Source organism: Rattus rattus, chromosome 14 (assembly GCF_011064425.1).
Source record: "Rattus rattus isolate New Zealand chromosome 14, Rrattus_CSIRO_v1, whole genome shotgun sequence".
NCBI lineage: Eukaryota > Metazoa > Chordata > Mammalia > Rodentia > Muridae > Rattus > Rattus rattus.
This window is the reverse complement of record NC_046167.1, coordinates 64,757,951-64,775,504: the sequence shown is the minus strand read 5'-3', so window position 1 is coordinate 64,775,504 and position 17,554 is coordinate 64,757,951. Positions and strand designations below refer to the sequence as shown.

At 45.3% G+C, this 17,554-nt stretch overlaps 1 protein-coding gene across 3 annotated transcripts in view; it reads left to right on the top strand.

The window, feature by feature from the left end:
- The window catches only part of Atxn1 (ataxin 1), a 286,644-nt gene that overhangs the window by 52,553 nt on the left and 216,537 nt on the right, over nucleotides 1–17,554 (top strand). For all 3 annotated transcript variants that reach the window (XM_032919591.1, XM_032919589.1, XM_032919590.1), the window contains exon 2: nucleotides 2,340–2,468. The gene's annotated coding sequence lies outside the window, so the exon portion shown is untranslated. The remainder of the gene's footprint in view (nucleotides 1–2,339; nucleotides 2,469–17,554) is intronic.

Sequence of the window (17,554 nt, the reverse complement as noted above, 5' to 3'; positions counted from 1 at the left end):
CATTTACAGGTTATATTAATAGCCTAAGAAAAGGAAGTGACAAGCAGACAGGAGGTGATTGGCTCTAGTTGCCATTGGCCTTATGTAGACATGGTCTGATCCGTTGGCAGCCTTTGATTGGCTAGATCTTGACTCTTGTGATTGGCTGAGACTTAGACGCTTGGGTATATGCCTATACTCTACTCTTAGAATAGATTATAGCTTGTTTATATATCAAGTTAGGGATACAGTTGTACCATGTGCAGAGGCTGTGTTGGGCCAGATTTTACCACCCTAGTGCAAAGCCAAGTTTGAGCCAAACCGATTCAGTTTAACAACACAATGGAATGCTACAGCGTGGAAATGAGCAAACTCCAGTTACTGTAAGACAAACTGGGCGAATCTCAACAAAAACATAGTGGGGATCCAGTTATAAGATGCACATAGCGTGATAGAATGTAATTTAGGAGCAGAGGGTAACCCTCAGTTGATAGGGTTCTTGCCTAACGTTCATGAAGCCCTATAATCCAGGTAGACTGGTGCCTGTCAGTCATCTCAGCATGCAGGTTGTAGAGCCTAGAGAATGATTCAGTGTAGGGACATTTATGTAGTAGGTTAGGGATCAGCCTGGGCTACATGAGAACCTGTACAACAAAACCCTAAAAAAAATCACATCTTCTAGGAAAGCAGTAAATGGGATGAGTCCATCAGCAGGGCAATAAGGTCCCTGTCAGTCCCTTATGCTGAACTTCAAAGGTGACATATTTGGTATAGACATTCTTTTGTGGGCTTCACATTTGGTATAGGACAAACATTTTTAGAGCTCTAGCCTAAGTCAGAGTTTTCCCTCTGTGTTTTCCGTCCCCCGTGTGTATCTGTGCATGCATGTATGTATATGCCCATGTGAACTGGTTTGAGCACACATCTATTCATGAACCTGCGGGGGGAAGAGGTCAAACTCTGGTGGTGTCCTTCGGGAGCTATCAGCCTTGCTCTTTGAGAAAGGGTCTGTCATTCATTGAGCACCAGCCAAGGGATCTGCTGGCCTCCGCCTCCCCTGCCCTGAGATTATAATCATACCTGACTTTGTTTTTAAGTGGTTTCTGAGGGTGGAACTCAAGTCTTCCTGTGACTTTACCAACTCAGCAGTCTTCCTGGGCCTCCTCATTTCCTGTCCGTAGGCAGTGTCTGGAGATCACACAGGAGTGGATAGAAGCTTTGATCCCACCGTGAAGTCCCTGGGTTCATTGCTAGGGAGGGAGGGGTCACAGGGAGAGGCTGACATACCAGGAGTTCTATGGAGTGGGTTGTGTAGGACAGCCATGCTGCCTTTGTTCCAGCTTAAAGCCTAGGAAATCTTGCAGGGTGAATCAAAGAGAATCTGCCGGAGCAGGCTCTGTGACCTCTCAGAAAATCTATATTTATTGTCCCAGCAGTGACTTCCAATGCTTCCAAGGTGGGTCATTTGCCAAGGATGTTATTGTGAAAAGCTTATGCCCTGGCAGCCACTGCTCTTTTTTTGAGCAACATGTAGCCTTTGGGGCCAGTGAGGCAGGAGTTGGCATGTACACAGTGATGTCACAGGTACGCAGGCAGGCAGATTGTCACAGTCTCGGCATTTTAGGCTGAGACAAATTCAAGGTGGGTGAGAACTCAGGGTGTGTAGGGAATGCCACCCTTTCTACTCAAGCAAAATCCTCAAGAAAAGCTCTCCTGGGAGGGAAGTGGTTGCTTGTGGCTTTGCACTGTGATGAGGAGGTGGGGCCAGGGCAGGAGGGTGCTGCCTGCCTGAAATGCAGACCAGCATCTGACCTGCTAGGTCACAGCAAGCTATAGTTCCTGTCTGGGGGCATCCAGCAGCCTCTTCTGGCTTCTGCAGACACCGAGTGTGCACACACACACACACACACACACACACACACACACACAATGCACATGCATACATGGAGGCAAAACACTCATGCATAAAACAAAAATAAACCTGTCAAAAGTTTATAACCAAAATAAAACTTTTAATCCAGAAGTTCAAGTTCAGCATGTTTCCGATAGCTCCTGAGAGTGAGCTAACAGCCTTGTGTTTGATTCCCTGAAATCTCAGAGTCACCACAGGAGAGGAGGAGCTCTCGATTAATTTAATCCTTTGGATTTAAAAATTGTTTGTGTTTAAAGATTATAATGTGTGTACATGTGTGGGAGTGTGCACGCGTGCGCATTTGTATGCGCATGGGCAGCATGTGTGAGTTCCTGTGTGTGCGCTCATGCATGCTTGTTGAAGAGTATTTATCTTTCCGGTGACTTCAGATTAAGTTAATTAGGCCCGAGAAGCTGCCTAACCACCAGTCTTGGTTTTATCTTCACAGGTTCGGGCCTCTTACACTGAATTTCTCTACTGCCACCCTTTCTACTCAAGCAAAATCTCCAAGAAAAGATCACCTGGGAGGGAAGTAGCTGCTTGTGGCTTTGCACTGTGATGAGGGCAGATGATACAGGTGAGTATCAAAGCCTGTCGCAACCGGAAGTCCTAAGTCAGCAGTAGGTGCACAGCAGTGCTCTTCAAGAAGATGCACATGTGTGTGCGTGCTCCTGTGCGAACACGTGTGAACACTCGTACAGGAACAGTATACATCTACATTTCTAAATATTATCCCCCTACTTACTTTTCTGGAGCCTTTTAATGAAAGAACTGTTGCTTCTATGCACATGCATGTACACACACACACACACACACACACACACACACACACGGTGCGCATGCTTGCGTGTAGGGCATGCTCACATGTATGTGAGTTCACACGTTTCTGTGCATGTAGAGCCCAGAGCTTGACATTGGAAGCCTCCTTCGATCACCCTTCACCTTGTACACTGAGGCACCATCTCTCGACTGAACCCAGAGCTAATGTGACTGTGTAGCCGGCCAGCTTGCTCAGGGAAACCTCTCTCTCTGCCTTCAGTTGGAATTACAAGTGGCTAACCCTACCCGTCTGCTTTACAGGTTGGTTCAGGGATCTGAGCTCTGGTTCTTTCTCCTTGCACAAAAAAATGGTTTGCCCTCGGAGTCATCTAGCTACTCTGTTGAGTCCCTCTGCTTTCTCTTTCATTTAGTATAAAAATTTATACTTTCTCTTTTATTTAGTATAAAAGTAAGTGAAAAAATAATTTCACTTACTTCGAGGTGACTGGTAAGATGTGTGATGATAAAATGATACGTAAAGGATAATTCTGATGCGGATACTCAGCTGGGGAGGCAACTGTCAAACTGCAGGGAGTACAATATAATATACAGGCACATCAAATGTTTCTTTCTCTTGACAATCAACATCATTCAATGGCAATGTAGTTTTTACAATGTAACTTCCTCTGATTACATAATTTTTCAACAAGCAGACATTTTTACTTGATCCTGTACATCTAGAATTGAACTTTTTATGTGCTCAGAAAACTCTTTTTTTTTTTTTTTCTATTCTTTTTTTCGGAGCTGGGGACCGAACCCAGGGCCTTGCGCTTGCTAGGCAAGCGCTCTACCACTGAGCCAAATCCCCAACCCCCTCAGAAAACTCTTGAAACTACCGTAGTTCTTCTTATTAATGGCTTCCTTGAGACAGTTGCCAATCAGTGAACTCTCCTGAAGGGGAGAGCTTTCAGATTTGAAGAATTTCGATACAGCTTTCTGAATTACTTTGTAACCAAATGGTAGCCGGTTCTGTTTTCAGAAGAGACAGGGAAGCAGTTCTCTGTTCTCAAAGTCCTGGATGCTGAGAGCTCTGGAGGCTGAAAGGGTGTTTGCTTCCTTTCATTGGTGGCGAGAAGTCCATGGTGGGTGCGCTTCCATGTGTGCTGGGGGAGGGGACCTGTGCGATGTGTGCACTCAGAGGAGGGGATTTGCTTGCAGATCATGTTGCTTTTTAGAACCCGCCTTCTGTAGACAGAAGCACTCTTAGAACTTGCCAGATTTGGACATTGAGAAATAATACTAAATCAAGGAAGAGTGCGAGAGCCCTGAGGAGATGTGAGATCTTTCTTTCCAGCCAAGTATTTTTAGGTAATTGTGAAATCACTGAATAGCCGGCATTTTCCAGTGAAAAGTAAAGTTTTTCACTGCTTAAAAAGAATAAGGAGGTATTTCATAAACAGCCTCCAGGAGAAGCAAGCTGAAGTTGGACTTCTCCTTATTAAGAATGTGCATGTGACTGTCTAGCATGTGTGCCTATGCTGTGCCCAGGATCGGGACATTGGTTGCCGTATAGGACATAGAGATCCCTCAGATCACTTCAGGGGCCCAGATGACTGCCCTGCCCTTTTCTCGGGGATGGTTTTCAAAGTTCATATTTTGTAAGATGCAGATAAAAATAGTGCCGATTTCCTGAGGTGATGCTTCATGTGACTGTATGTGGTAGGATTAGTCTCATTAAAGTCTCATGCTGTCCATAGGACATTTACTGATGCTAGAGAATGATTGGCCGTGGGTTAGGTGTGGGAGTCCACACCTATGATCCCAGTACCCAGGAGCAAGAGGATCAGGAATTCAAGGTTGGCTTGCCTCACATGAAATCTCTCAAGAGAGCAGAGGGAAAAACAACCATGAAAGAGAACGTGGGGGCAGGAGAGGTTGGCTCAGACTTGTTCTACCACCCCGAGGACCAGAGTTCAGACCCCAGCATCCACGTAATAAACCAGTCTTTCTGGGAAAAGCCTATAGTTTCAGCTCTGAGGGTCAGGGTTTCAGCCTAGTCAAGAAGATGCAAACCTTAGATTTAGGAAGAGACCCTGCCTCAAAGGAGTGATGGGGAGGACACCCGATGTCCTCTGCTGGCTTCTGTGGGTACACACCCACACTTAACATGTATACATGTGTGTTCTCAGAGCCACACACATACACATACAAGCAAATAAGTCCTTTCAAAAGAAAAGGACTGGGATAGGAGTGAACAACTATAAAGTATGGTGCTAGCAACAGTGGGACTCTGTCTTTTGCCTCTTCTACCTCTGGCTCACCCCCTGGTGTCTGAAGGAATTTCATGGCTTATTATTATTATTAGCATGCACTGGGTCAGAGTGAACTAGGGGAGACTGTCTACTGAACGGCTTTAAGGAAGAGATCAATTTTTCCCAGAGCATAAGACTGTTCCTCTACCGGCTGGCTAGGGCACCCAAGTATCAATCCCACCAGGTTGTCTTGGACCAACCTGTGTAATAGCTTCTCACTTTTACCCAGGTTGCCTTGCCATGGTAAAGAAAATGACTCAGTCCAGGGAGGTGTTAGGTCTTTTGTGAACCCGACAGCAAGAGTCCCTCACCTTCTGAATCTGCATGAGCTGATTCGCTAAGCTCTTGTCCTCCTCCCCCTATCACTAAACAAACATCATTTCATCAACCGAATGAAGGGAAAGCCATGGGGAAGAACTTGCTCTCCTTGGCTCTTGGCAGCATGGTGCTCTTCAGAGGACCTAGGTTCAATTCCCAGCATCTGTATGGTGGCTCAAAACACTGTGTACCCCCCATCCCAGGAGATCTACCGCCCTCTTCTGGCTTCTGAGGGCACTGCACACACTTGGTATGTGGACATACACATGTAAGCAAAACACCCATACGTATAAAATATAAATACATAAAATTTCAAACAAATAAAAAAATAAAGGTGGAGACAGGGTATGTTGGGTTCTAACTCACCCCACCCTTTGGCCACATCTTAAGATCAAAAAGTGGGAGAAAGACAGTCCAAAGTAATTTTTCACCAACTACAACCGACACAGGGCCTCGTGGATGGCTTCCTCTGCTGCCCTCACTGACCCTTTCTATAACTGGTTTGTGTTTGTATTCGCTGGGGCCCTAATTCCCAGTCTCACTCACGCAGCTTTGTACTTAGCAGAAGAGAAATATTTAGATTCCCAATTAAGGCATTTTAGCTGAAGGCCGCCTCTCTTTAATGGTCATAAGTGAATCTCTCTTAGGCAATAGTGAGAATGCATAAGAAAACAAAACATGTATTTTAGGCAAGTGTGTGTACTGGGCTCAGAGAAATTATGAAGTTCCTGGGAGAGAGGACAAAGCATAGTGCGTCTTAACAACTATACGTGACACAGAGGGTTCCCTGTCCTCTGCCAGACCCAGATGAGACACTTCATACATGTAGGTAGGAAGGCTACATGGGAACATGTAATGGGAGCATGTAGTGTTTGGATAGCACCCAGCCTCCTGGTTGTCACCAAACAGGAAGAAAGGAGCCTTTAGCTGTGACTCCCAGGCTGCTGTGCAGAAACGCAGGCACGGTAGTTACCCAAGGCTTACCAGAAGCTGTTCCTCCAGGGAGGCAGGAGAGCAGGCAGGGTTTATCTCCATCTAATAATTCGAAGCTGAGATCCCGCAGGCTGTTTGCTGTTCCCTGTCCCTTAGGTGATGCCAACCATTTTCTCCCCATAGCCCTGTAGGACAGCGTCTTTAAAATCAACACGGTATTGCTGGGAAGTTAATCCTCAAAGTCTCCCGTGGAACTTAGGGGGCCCCAGTGTGTGGCCGGTGCAGAATGAAGCCTGAGGTCTTTGTACTGTGTGAAATAAAGCCCGTGTCTTCCTGTTGGAGTCTCTCGCAGTTCATCACTCATTCATTTATCTGACAAACGATTTGCTCACACGGCGTCGAGCATTGTAAACACGGAAGGGATCAAGGTAGACACGGGCTGGCCCTAAGGAAGCTTTCCAAACGTAGGTTGATACTATGGAAAGTGCAGAGAGTGGATGGGAAAAAACAGGGAGGCCAACTGGGGACCCAAGGGGGAGCCTGGGATGAGATTGAAGAGGGACCTGTGGGTGAGGAAGGCAGGAAGCGGAAACAGAGACTAGAAGGGGACTGGAGATGGATGGAGTGCTCTTGGCAACAAGTCCAAACTGGAAAAAGATAAAGACAGGCACAGGATTCTATACAAACGTTCTCTCCAGTGGACCCATCTGGGCCACGAGTGGTGCACACTTACCCATCTCTCAATGGCAGTGATTTAAGCAGAGCATCTCTCTCACAATTTTCCAGTCTCTGGGAGGCTGGGCAGTGAATCTTCTGACTCCTGTTGAGTGTATACCATGTTAAAAGTGTAGATGTCACCCCGCATCTGTCTCGATGTGTGCTAATACCTTGGAATTCCTTATCATCACAGGAGATGCTTCAAGATACACATTTGAAAGTGTGAATAGTTCTAAAGCCAATGAAGGCGAAGTTTTTCTATTCATGCTTATACATGACAAAAGTTATCTTTAAATTATGCACAATGATCCTGGAGATGTAAGTTATGACAATATGTCATAATGAACATTGGTGCTTCTGGGCTTCAATTCAGTAAAAAAAGGATCCTTCAACATGAGTAACTGCAAAACCATAGCAGTGGTCGTGAAAACCAAGATGGCGGCTGAGCAGCTCACAGGAGGGTAGCAGATACCACGTGCACACCCAAGACCAAGGGATGACTCCTGTCCTCAAGTAGGAAAGAGGGAGATAGCATGAGATTTCAGGGTGCCCTTCAGAATTTGTCAGCTGTATGTTTCTAGAATTTTCTTTTTAGGATTTTGAAATCAGTGCTAACCTGGGTAACTAAAACAATGGAAAACAAACCAGTAAGTAGTTGGAGATTGCTTTAATTTCTTTCGTTAATAGTGAAGAATTTGAGGTGATCGCTTTGCGGGGTTGCAGTTGTCTTACTCTTTTATGAGCTGTAGTTGTGTGTGTATGCATGTGTGTGTACAAGCATGCACACACACACACACGCATGCTCACCACAGACATACACGCACACACACAGACACACACACACACACAGAGCAGGGGTGGAGAATATAGAGGTTAAAGGTTGACATCCATTGTCTTCAATCACTCACTATCTTACCTTTTGAGAAAGCATCTCACACTGAATGCAGAATTCATTAGTTCAGTCAGGCGAGCTGACCAAGTCTGGCCAGGGTTCTATCTACCTGCACCTCCCCAGTGTTGGGACTGCAGATGTTTACCACCACATCTGGATTTCATGTGGGTACTGGGGATCCAAGCTCAGGTCTTCATGCTTGCTCAGTAGACGATTTACTGACTGTACCATTTCCCTAGCCCCTGCTCTTTTCCTATTTTATCTACTACAATCTACCTTAAAGTATATTATAATTCATATGATTCATTCCATCACACACACACACACACACACACACACACACACAGTTCATATATATATATGACTAATTAACAAACTTTCCAGATAAAAACGAGTCACCTTATATTGTACATCCTAGCATTGATGTCCTACTCAGCGTTTATGGGTCTATAATTCTTTTTCCCTACTTCCCTACATCCCTGGATGCTTGTAACAGTCTTTTAAGCAATTACATCCACTCAAAGATTTCTCTTATTTGGCCTCTAATGGGCGTTAAGTAAATGCTGTACTTTCTGCTTGGGATTTACTGTCACTGACGGGCACTCTTTTGCTATCATTTGTCATCAACAACTGCTCTAACGGGGCAAGCATACAACTTGGCATATGAAGCAGGCATGAACTAGGAACTGCCATGTTGTGTTCTCTTCTTTGAGAAGGCCAATGTGGTTGTCCATTCCAATAGTGGATCCACATATCACAGGCAAGAATAGGAGTGTGCATCACACACATACACACACACACACACACACACATATACACACACACATGTAAACACACATGTAGAGACACACTCTCACACATGTACAGACACACACAGAGACACATGCACACACACACACACACACACACACACACACACACACAGAGGCACATGCACGCATATACACACACACAGCACATTCTGGAACACAGACCCATTTTCCCTTTAGATTTATAATGCACATTTCTCAGTGAAGGAGCCCATTTCTGTTATCTGTTTAATATTTAAAATTGAGATCTCCCTCAATTTTATCCTCCGTCATAAACATGCTCTCCCCTTTTGACTCCATGCCTTTCAGTTTGGAGGTAGCATTCATAATTCATAATTCATAGAAGAAACGTGTACGGTCAGAGACTCGAGAGTACACAGTACTTTGTATGCCGATATAGCTTTTTAAGGCTATTTTGGAGCCCATTAGAATTTCTAACGTGATTTCTCAGCCCTCCTTATAAAACATTTTATTCCTAATATGTTTTATAAATAACGTGACTTATGGTGTTAGTGTGGAGACTTTCACATAGGGTGGAGAAAATGCAGTGGAATATTCTGGTATCTGATGGGAAAATTATAAAAGGTTTGATTCCAAAGCTCATCCTCATGTGTGTCCACACAGGAACCTTAAAGCTCTAGAGACCTCCTCATTCCAGCCCGCCTGTGATGCTTTTCATGTTGGGAAATGGCCTATCCCAAGTGGAAACCAGCACGGGGAAGTGAAGGCAAACGTGGCGTTAATTTCTACTCTTCTGCTTAGAGACTGCCGAGTAAGGTGAGACATTTAAATATGTCCTCTAAGATCTGGAGAGGGTGAGAGCATAGCTTCTGATGAGGTAGTAGACATGGCAGGGGGCACGCAGATTATGTAAGCCCTCTCTCTGATTCAGGGCCTGCCTCAGCAGTGTCATTCACCCCTTCCATGTAGTCCTGGATGAAGTGTTCATATGTTGAAACTTTTATAAGATTTAGGAAAAACGTAAAAAGCACCTTGGGGCGGGGCCAGTGTGGTGGCATGGCAGCATTTGGGAGGAGGAGGCATTGGGATTACCAAGGGTTTGGGGTCAGCCTGGGCTACACAGTGAACCCGGACTATCCTGGGCTACACTATGAGAGTCTATCTCAATTAAAAGCAAAACCGAACATGGAACAGAAGTGGGTGAGTGTGCATAGAGTGTGGTTTGGAGTTAGTAAGAAGCATGTCTGTACCATGTGGCCTGTCGTCTGGGCCTCAGCGATGGGGACATTGTTGGGATTTATTTGCATTTTCAGTCAGTAGTTTGTCGAAACGTGGGATGTGCTTTTGTGTGTGTGACTTGAGAGTTTCATTCTGCCCCTCATCTTCTCGTAAATAATCTTTTATTCTTTTCACAATGGAGGAAAACAAGTGACTGCATACTTTGGCCCATCTAGAGCAGTAGTTTTAGCCAGCCTGGCGCATGGCTAATGCTTCTTCAATCCTGGTTGCTACCACGTGTGCTGTGCCTTTCCCCCCTTTTCCTCTCCCTTTCTGTTTCCTGGTGTTAACTGGGTTGCATATCTCACGCAAGTAGATATAACTGAATGAAGCACACTGGTCTTGCTGGCGTCCGTGCTTGTAAAGCTGGGGCTAAATTTGTCCTCACTGGCAGAGATGTGATCTTCCCCTGCATCTGTCTGTGGGAAGAACCCACGTTCAAGTGGACCACCCTTGGACTTGAGAGCCAGGAGAGCGTTTGCCAGGGTGTTCAGTGATGCTGGGCCTCTGACTTCCCATGTGGAATATGAGTGGCTTGCCCTCTGAGGCTTCCTCCACTTCTTAAGAAAAAAAAAAAAAGTCACCTTAAATCCTTGGTGCTTTGAGACTTTAAAGTCCCCGTAGAAAATACATATGAAAAGCCATAGCCTCTGTTTATCCAATCCCAGTAGTGGCTTTTGGGTGGCTTTTTTGGTCTGTGTCCTCCTTGGTGCTCAGATGGAGCTAATGACCTCCCCACCGCCCTGGAGATTTTGGTAAAACAGCATCAAAGGAAAGGAGGCAGTCACAGAGGCAAGGCCCTTCTAGATGCTCAACCCCTTCCGCTGGTCTCCAGAGCAAGCAGAGGGGACTATCGCTTTGCTTGGCTTTGAGATGGGGCTTTCTCTGGAGTGAAATCTGGCAACTGTGTCACAGTCAAACTGCAGGGCTCATACGACAGTTTGGGGGGAAGGGGGGTGAGACAGAAATAGCAGATTTCAAAATAATCCAATTACCACAGCAGGCAGAGCGCAGTTGGGCAACAAGCAGGCAAGAAGAGGCGTGCCTCTCGAGTCTGCAGGGCAGAGATGGGCTCTTTCCCGACTTCATCCCTGTACAGGAGAATGTCATAGGTAGAATGTCACCTGTAGATCACTAAGCCGAAGGTAGCACGTTGGGCCGCCTCCTGGGGGGGGGGGCAAAAACTCTTACCCAAATCTACAGATCTTGATAATAACAATGGCAGGGAAGAAATATTCCAGAAAAATACCCCATGACTGGGGGGTGCTGCTCAGTGGTATTTTACTGTTTAATTTATAAGAGGCCCTGTGTCCAGTCCCCAGTTCCCCGACACTGCAGTGTGCAACTGCAGTCAGGTGCCTGTGGTGATGTAAAACGGAACCCATCAGTGTGCTGGTTGTAATGAATACCAGAACAGGAGCACTGTGGATTAAAGGGGGAGGTACTGGGTGCCTAGCACAGCAAGGGTGGGGGTGGGGTTGAGGAGAGAGAGGGAGAGGGGAGGGAGGGAGAAATGAGCAGACCCTCAGAGACAGGACCTGTATTTCCTCAAAGGGAGATTCCAGCAAACAGCTTTTGCAAATGCTAAAGCATCCCTGTGTGTTAGCCAGGAAAGGGAACATTAGAAAGGAATTTAGGAGTGGGAGGGTTTATTACATTCAGAACCATACATATCTTTAGGTAATGGGCAAGGTCTCACATAAAATTATGAATATAGTTCTATAATAAAATGGGAAAAAACTGAATTCGAGAAAAACAGCGTTGGGAAATGCACGGGGCGGGAAATAAATGACCTTTGGCATTGGAAATTCCGGCTTCAAATTTTAGATCTAAGGACGGAGGCTCTAGCTCGGTGGGAGACTGCTTGCCTTGGGTCCTTAGATTTAATCCAACATTACCGAAATAGCCGTAATCATAGTAAGACTTTTCAGTTCTGTAATTTGTTAGCCCTGTGACGGTGGGGCAGCCAATTAAAATCTGGGAAGTTTTTATTATTTGTTTTATTCCTTCTCTTGACCTTAAAACAGATGCAATTATAATATCTATCTCAGGGGCGTCACGATGATTAAGCAGCGTAATGTATTCAGATATAGTTTGTGAATTGAAGGGGCCGGTGTTTATGATAGTTCCAGAAGCCTGCCTCGGTTTTATGATATGGAGTAAGGCTTGGGTATTCACAGACAGGAGTAGGGTAGAGCGTCATCCACACAGAAGACCCACCCTGCAAAAATTATAAATTATGCACAAATTACTTCTCTTTCTGCTCCTTACATTCCTGGCCCAGAAGTTGTATGCTTATCGAGTTGGTTTTGTTGTTGTTTTTGTTTTGTTTTGTTTTTTTCTGAAGCACTCTGGCAAGCCGCAGAGATCATTGTCCATCCTCTACCGTGCTTTAGGAGACATCACCTGATAGTAAATCCCATCTGGGAGAGGAACAGACTAAAGAGAGGTCTTCTTCATTTAGTCACTGACTCTAACTTGGGAAGGTACTGGCAGGGGAGCAAAGAACAAGAGTGTCCCCAGTGAGACTCGGAACCATTCCTGAAAGCAACCTCCCCGAGTGCGTGCCCCTTCTGTTCCCTTCACGCCTCAGCCCAACTACCTTCTGCCTCCCAATCACAGGCTCTACCAAGTGTCTCCTTGGTATTTCGTTTTCCTGAGCTTTTCATCCTGATCTCTTGAAAACCCCAAGGAGACGAGGTCAACTGGAATAATCTGCTGCTTGTACAAATTTGCGTACAAGGGTGGGTGGAACCCACTCTATTTATAAACAGGGGTCTAGTGAGAAGGTGGATCTGTGTGCTCAGGACTGTACTTGGAGATGCGGTCATGGACCCGTGTGTATGTGAGTGGGCGCCCACAGACGTGTTGTAGCCTCATTAACATGGGAAAGACACCCTGACATTAATTAGGAGGGGTGATAGGAACGATGACAGCAAAGCACTCTGGGCACTGCCTAGGATTGCAAGGATGATGTAACGCCGTGCGGCAGGGAGAACTTGCTCTCTCGTTCTTGGGAACAGCAGTGGGAGTTAAACATGGACACATTCAAATGGCTGGATGTGATCCTCCAGTCTGTACAGGAAGGCTGCAAGTTTCTGATGCATGCCTGCTTGCTTGCAACTTGGACCGTTCTAGGTAGAGAAGGTTGCAGAGTGTAATTTGGGGGCAGAAACTGTGCCCTGTTGTTTGTTTATTATTCCCAGGTTTGCTTGTAGGGCTGAGCTCTCGCACTCAGAAGAGAACAGCTGTGTTTGGAAATCACGGCAGAAACAGCACAGGAAAATTGAATTAAGGGAAGACACCCGGAGAGTCCATCTCTGATGGATGATATTTCTTACCTGATCTCCATCGTTCCCTGTGAAGGGATAAAAACTAGGAAATTGGATTTGAAAAACTGGATTAAGACAAATGACTGGTTACTCGGGGTTTTTTGACCTTCGCTGTTTCCAGTTTTATTAGTACCATGTAAAGAATCTGCCTTCTCGCATCAAATGCTTCTGAAGCGTGCCTGCAGCATTCAATTTCGATACATGTTTTTTTTTTTTCTTTTTAAGGATTGATTTACTTTTTAGTTTTTATAAGTACACTATTGCTATCTTCAGACACACCAGAAGAGGGCTTAGGATCCAATTACAGATGGTTGTGAGCCACCATGCGGTTGCTGGGAATTGAACTCAGGACCTCTGGAAGAACCGTCGGTGCTCTTAACCCCTGGTAGGAGGCTGGAGGGCTGACTCAGCAGTCAAGAGAACTTATAAACCGAAGACCTGAGTTCAATTCCCAGCACCCACACGGTAGTTCACAGCCAAAACTCCAGTTCCAGGTCATCTGATGCCTTCTTCTGACCGTTGTGGGCAACAAGTGTGCATGTGGTATATGTGCATCTGTGTGGACAATAACTCACCCATAGCATAAAAGTGAGTAAGTCTAAGAATGCTTAAATTGCCTGGTATAAGGGTTGAGCAATAATGGACAGGTGGAGGAGTGTTATAGATTCTTATTTAGGGAAATGGTACAGGGGAATGGTACTGACCTAGGTCATCGCTTTACAGTAGGGTAAACCCACTATAAACCAAATAAACCCATAGTCAGGCAAACACTGTGGAGAGTCACTTAATCCCCCTAATCTCTGGAGTGTCTTAGGTTACTAACATGACGTACTGTGGCATATGGCTTGTTACTGCTCTACTGGGAGGAGTGGGGGTAGAGTTGGAATGGGTGAGTTAGGAGTTAAGATGAGCTCCTGGCAACCCATTCACTTGGAGTGCGGACTAAGAAAGGAAGAAGAGGCAACATACTATAAAACATTTGAAAGAAATGGACACGTAGAACTTTATGACTGACAATTTTGAAGGGTGAAGAGAGATCAGAGATAATTTCTGGGCCTTGAAAATTGTGTTCATGATTAGGCTAATATGGTCAGCAGATAGTGTGAGTGTCAATATCGATGAGGAATGTAGGTTGATGATGGACATTTGCAAAATGTGTGTGTGTGTGTGTGTGTGTGTGTGTGTCCAATAAAAAATGGATCAGAAAGCTCATGGCTTAAGTTGGAAGAACGGTGAGGTGGACCTACAGGATCTCTGCCCCACAAAAGGCAAGGGAGGACGTTTCTGAACTCTGCTTCTAATAGCAGCCATGAACAGTATTAGACTATCTTTCAAGTTGACACTTCTTTCCCCTGATAGAGATGTCAAATCTACTCTTGGGCTCTCCACACAAGCATAAAGCAGACACGGAAACTGTGCAATCACCGTTCTACTTAAGGAGAGCTCACTTGTCTTCTCCTAACACACTGATCTCAGTCCCAGGGCCCCGGACATACCAAACATGCATGTTAAGATGGTGTAACTCTAGCTCTAGAAAGAGAACAAGTAAAAAAATGTGCAAGCATGGATGTGCTGACGTTTGAAGCTCCCAACCTCTAGGCAATGTGGCAACTCTTCAGCTTGCTTTCCACAATCTTCCCCTAGAGGTAAATTCCTGATTAACAGTGTTCGGGGTGGGGTTAACTGTGTCTCGTTCTGATCACTTGGCCCTATCTCTTATTCTGCGTTGTTAAGGAAGTTTCGCTGTAGCTCGGACCTCTTGCTTTTGTCAATCATAAGTTTCAGTGCTAGCACAAGGATGACAATATTATAGTTATTTTTAATCTCTGTGACAAGCTAAAGGCAGCTCCAGCAGAAGTTATTAAACATAATTAGAGTTAGTTTGAAGGACAAATGGCTGGTTGCCGCGGGTGGCATCAGATCATGGGTAGCACCAGGGGTGTGTTGACCTTGATTTTGGGGTGACAGTGACTGGGTCTACATTTTGAGGGTTTCGAATGGTGACTGAGACTTTCTATTCTGTTCCCAACATCACGTTGCGCCATGACAATTAAATTCCTTTGCCTTACTTGATTTTAATTACGCTAAATAAACATTTTGTTGACAACAGACAACTGAAAGAACATTAGCTTCTTCTATAGTTAGCTCCTCTCTAACTAGAAATTGCTTCATAATCTTAAAAGGACAAAACTGGGGAGGGGGAACTGGATAGATAGTTGAGCTCTTAGGAGTACATACTGCTCTTGCAGAAGACTGGGGCTTGGTTCTTGGCACTTATGTCAGACAGCACACACATCAGCTCCAGGGGATCTAGCACCCTCTTTTGGCCTCCTTGGGCACCTGTATTTACATCCCACATAATCATACACATGATTTAAAAGTAAAAAAAATATATATTTTTTTTTCAAAAATTCAATTGTGAGGTCTTTCCCATGCAGTTGCCAGCATGGTCTGGCTTTACTCAGCTCTCAGGATCAGGTTCACTCAGGGTGTCAAGACCATAGATAGAGCTAGAGAGGTTCTACCGCTGTTCAGAATTTGATCGCCGAAAACAACCTTTACAACATGCAAACATCAACATCAAAAGAATCACCCTTTTAATGATGAGACGTCCCCACGAGCTGCAGATTGTCCGGGGTGTATTTAAAACATGGCCTGGCCAGCATTGTGCCCTGTGACGTGAATTGATGTTTTTGTGAGCAAGGTAAAAAGGATTCATATCTTTTGTGGAGTGGACATGGACAATTGCAAAACGAGCCTGCGAAATGGCCTCCAGGCTTCCTGTGGAAGCAGATACATGGAAACAGGCAGAATAAAGACCCCTTTATGTGCTTTTAAACTAACGTATTGAGTTCAGTATTTTTTCATAGGGAACATATTTTCAAGCTGTAATGGCGGTCAGAGGCTCCCTGTAAAATTTCTATCGAAAAGGCTTTGTGTAAGCGTTCTTTGCACAGTTCCCTGAAGGCTGTCAGTTTCCCTCTTGTCTCAGAGCACCTTGTAAATACAGTACATTCATCACAGTGGACATCTTGTTTACTTGGGGAGTTGCCTTGGGAGGAGAGGATGAAGCACATATAAGACAGGCTCTAAAGATTCAGGGAAGTGGTTTGGAGTTACTGCTGTCAACTTTACTAGTGAGAGGTTGAAGATGCCTCATCGTGTAACCCGAAAGCCTCTGAGTCCATCCTTTACAAAAAGATGGCACCCATGGGATCAGGAGTTCAAGACCACCTTAGCCGTCTTAGTTTTTCGATCAAGCTGGGGACTTTGTCTCAAGACACAAGAAGTAATGAGGCTTGCAGAGCTGCGGCTTAGGAATAGGTTTGCCACTCAGTCATGAGGCTCCGAGTTTCAGTCCCAAGCATCCAGTTGGTATGGCAGTATACTCTTGAATTCTAGGTCAGGGGATGCTGGGATTTAATTCTAGGCCAGGGAATGCTGGGATTGAATTCTAGGCCAGGGAATGCTGGGAATGGAGGATCAGTGGACAGCTCCTCCAGTTGAATCAGTGAGCTCCAGGTTCTCTCTCTCTAGTGGGAGACCCTGTCTCAAAAAACTAAAAGGAGGAGCTTTTGAGGAAAACACGTGACATTTACCTCTAGCGTTTTTATGAGTGCAAATTCATGCACCCATATATCTACTCACACAGGTGGACATATTCATTAGTATATGGCACATATACAATAACAAGAACAGAGGAGAATTATAAAATCGCCGATGTGTAGGTTTAGTGTCATTCAAAGTAGCTGAGTCCAGAGGACGCTTTCCTGTGGTGATGCTGAGGAGGGCGGGGCAGCAGCAGCCAACAGCTCAGATCTTGATGATATGACTACAAGAAAGGTTTCTTTTTTTGGTCATGTTACAGTTAACTGAGGGGAGGTGTCTCTAACCACAGTCAGCTACATTTATAAGGTAGCAATTTCCAGACCCAGGAGCTTTCCTCTCATGGCTCTGCTCAGCCATTCCTGAGGCGTAGGGAAAACTCAAGCATCTTTTGCATCTGGAGGAAGAGAGAGGGAATGAAGGTTTGCTAATGGAATTGGCAGAGGTTAACCACATGGATGTAGCTAGCCACAGGAAGCTGGGACGTGTCAGCAGTGTGTCAAAGAAACAGGGGGAGTTGGGTGGCTGGACACCTCACCGGCATCTGTCAAGACCAGGTAGCTTCCTGACCCAACACCCTTCACACCCACTGGCCAGTTTTCAGAACATCACAACTCTATTCCAGAGACAACTGAGCCCTCTCTATTTCTATTGTCAGGATTCTCTGTCTTTCAAGGCATCTATATCTGAATTTCTCCTCCTCAGTATCATCTATTAGGAGAGATGGGCAAGCAGTCATGACATCT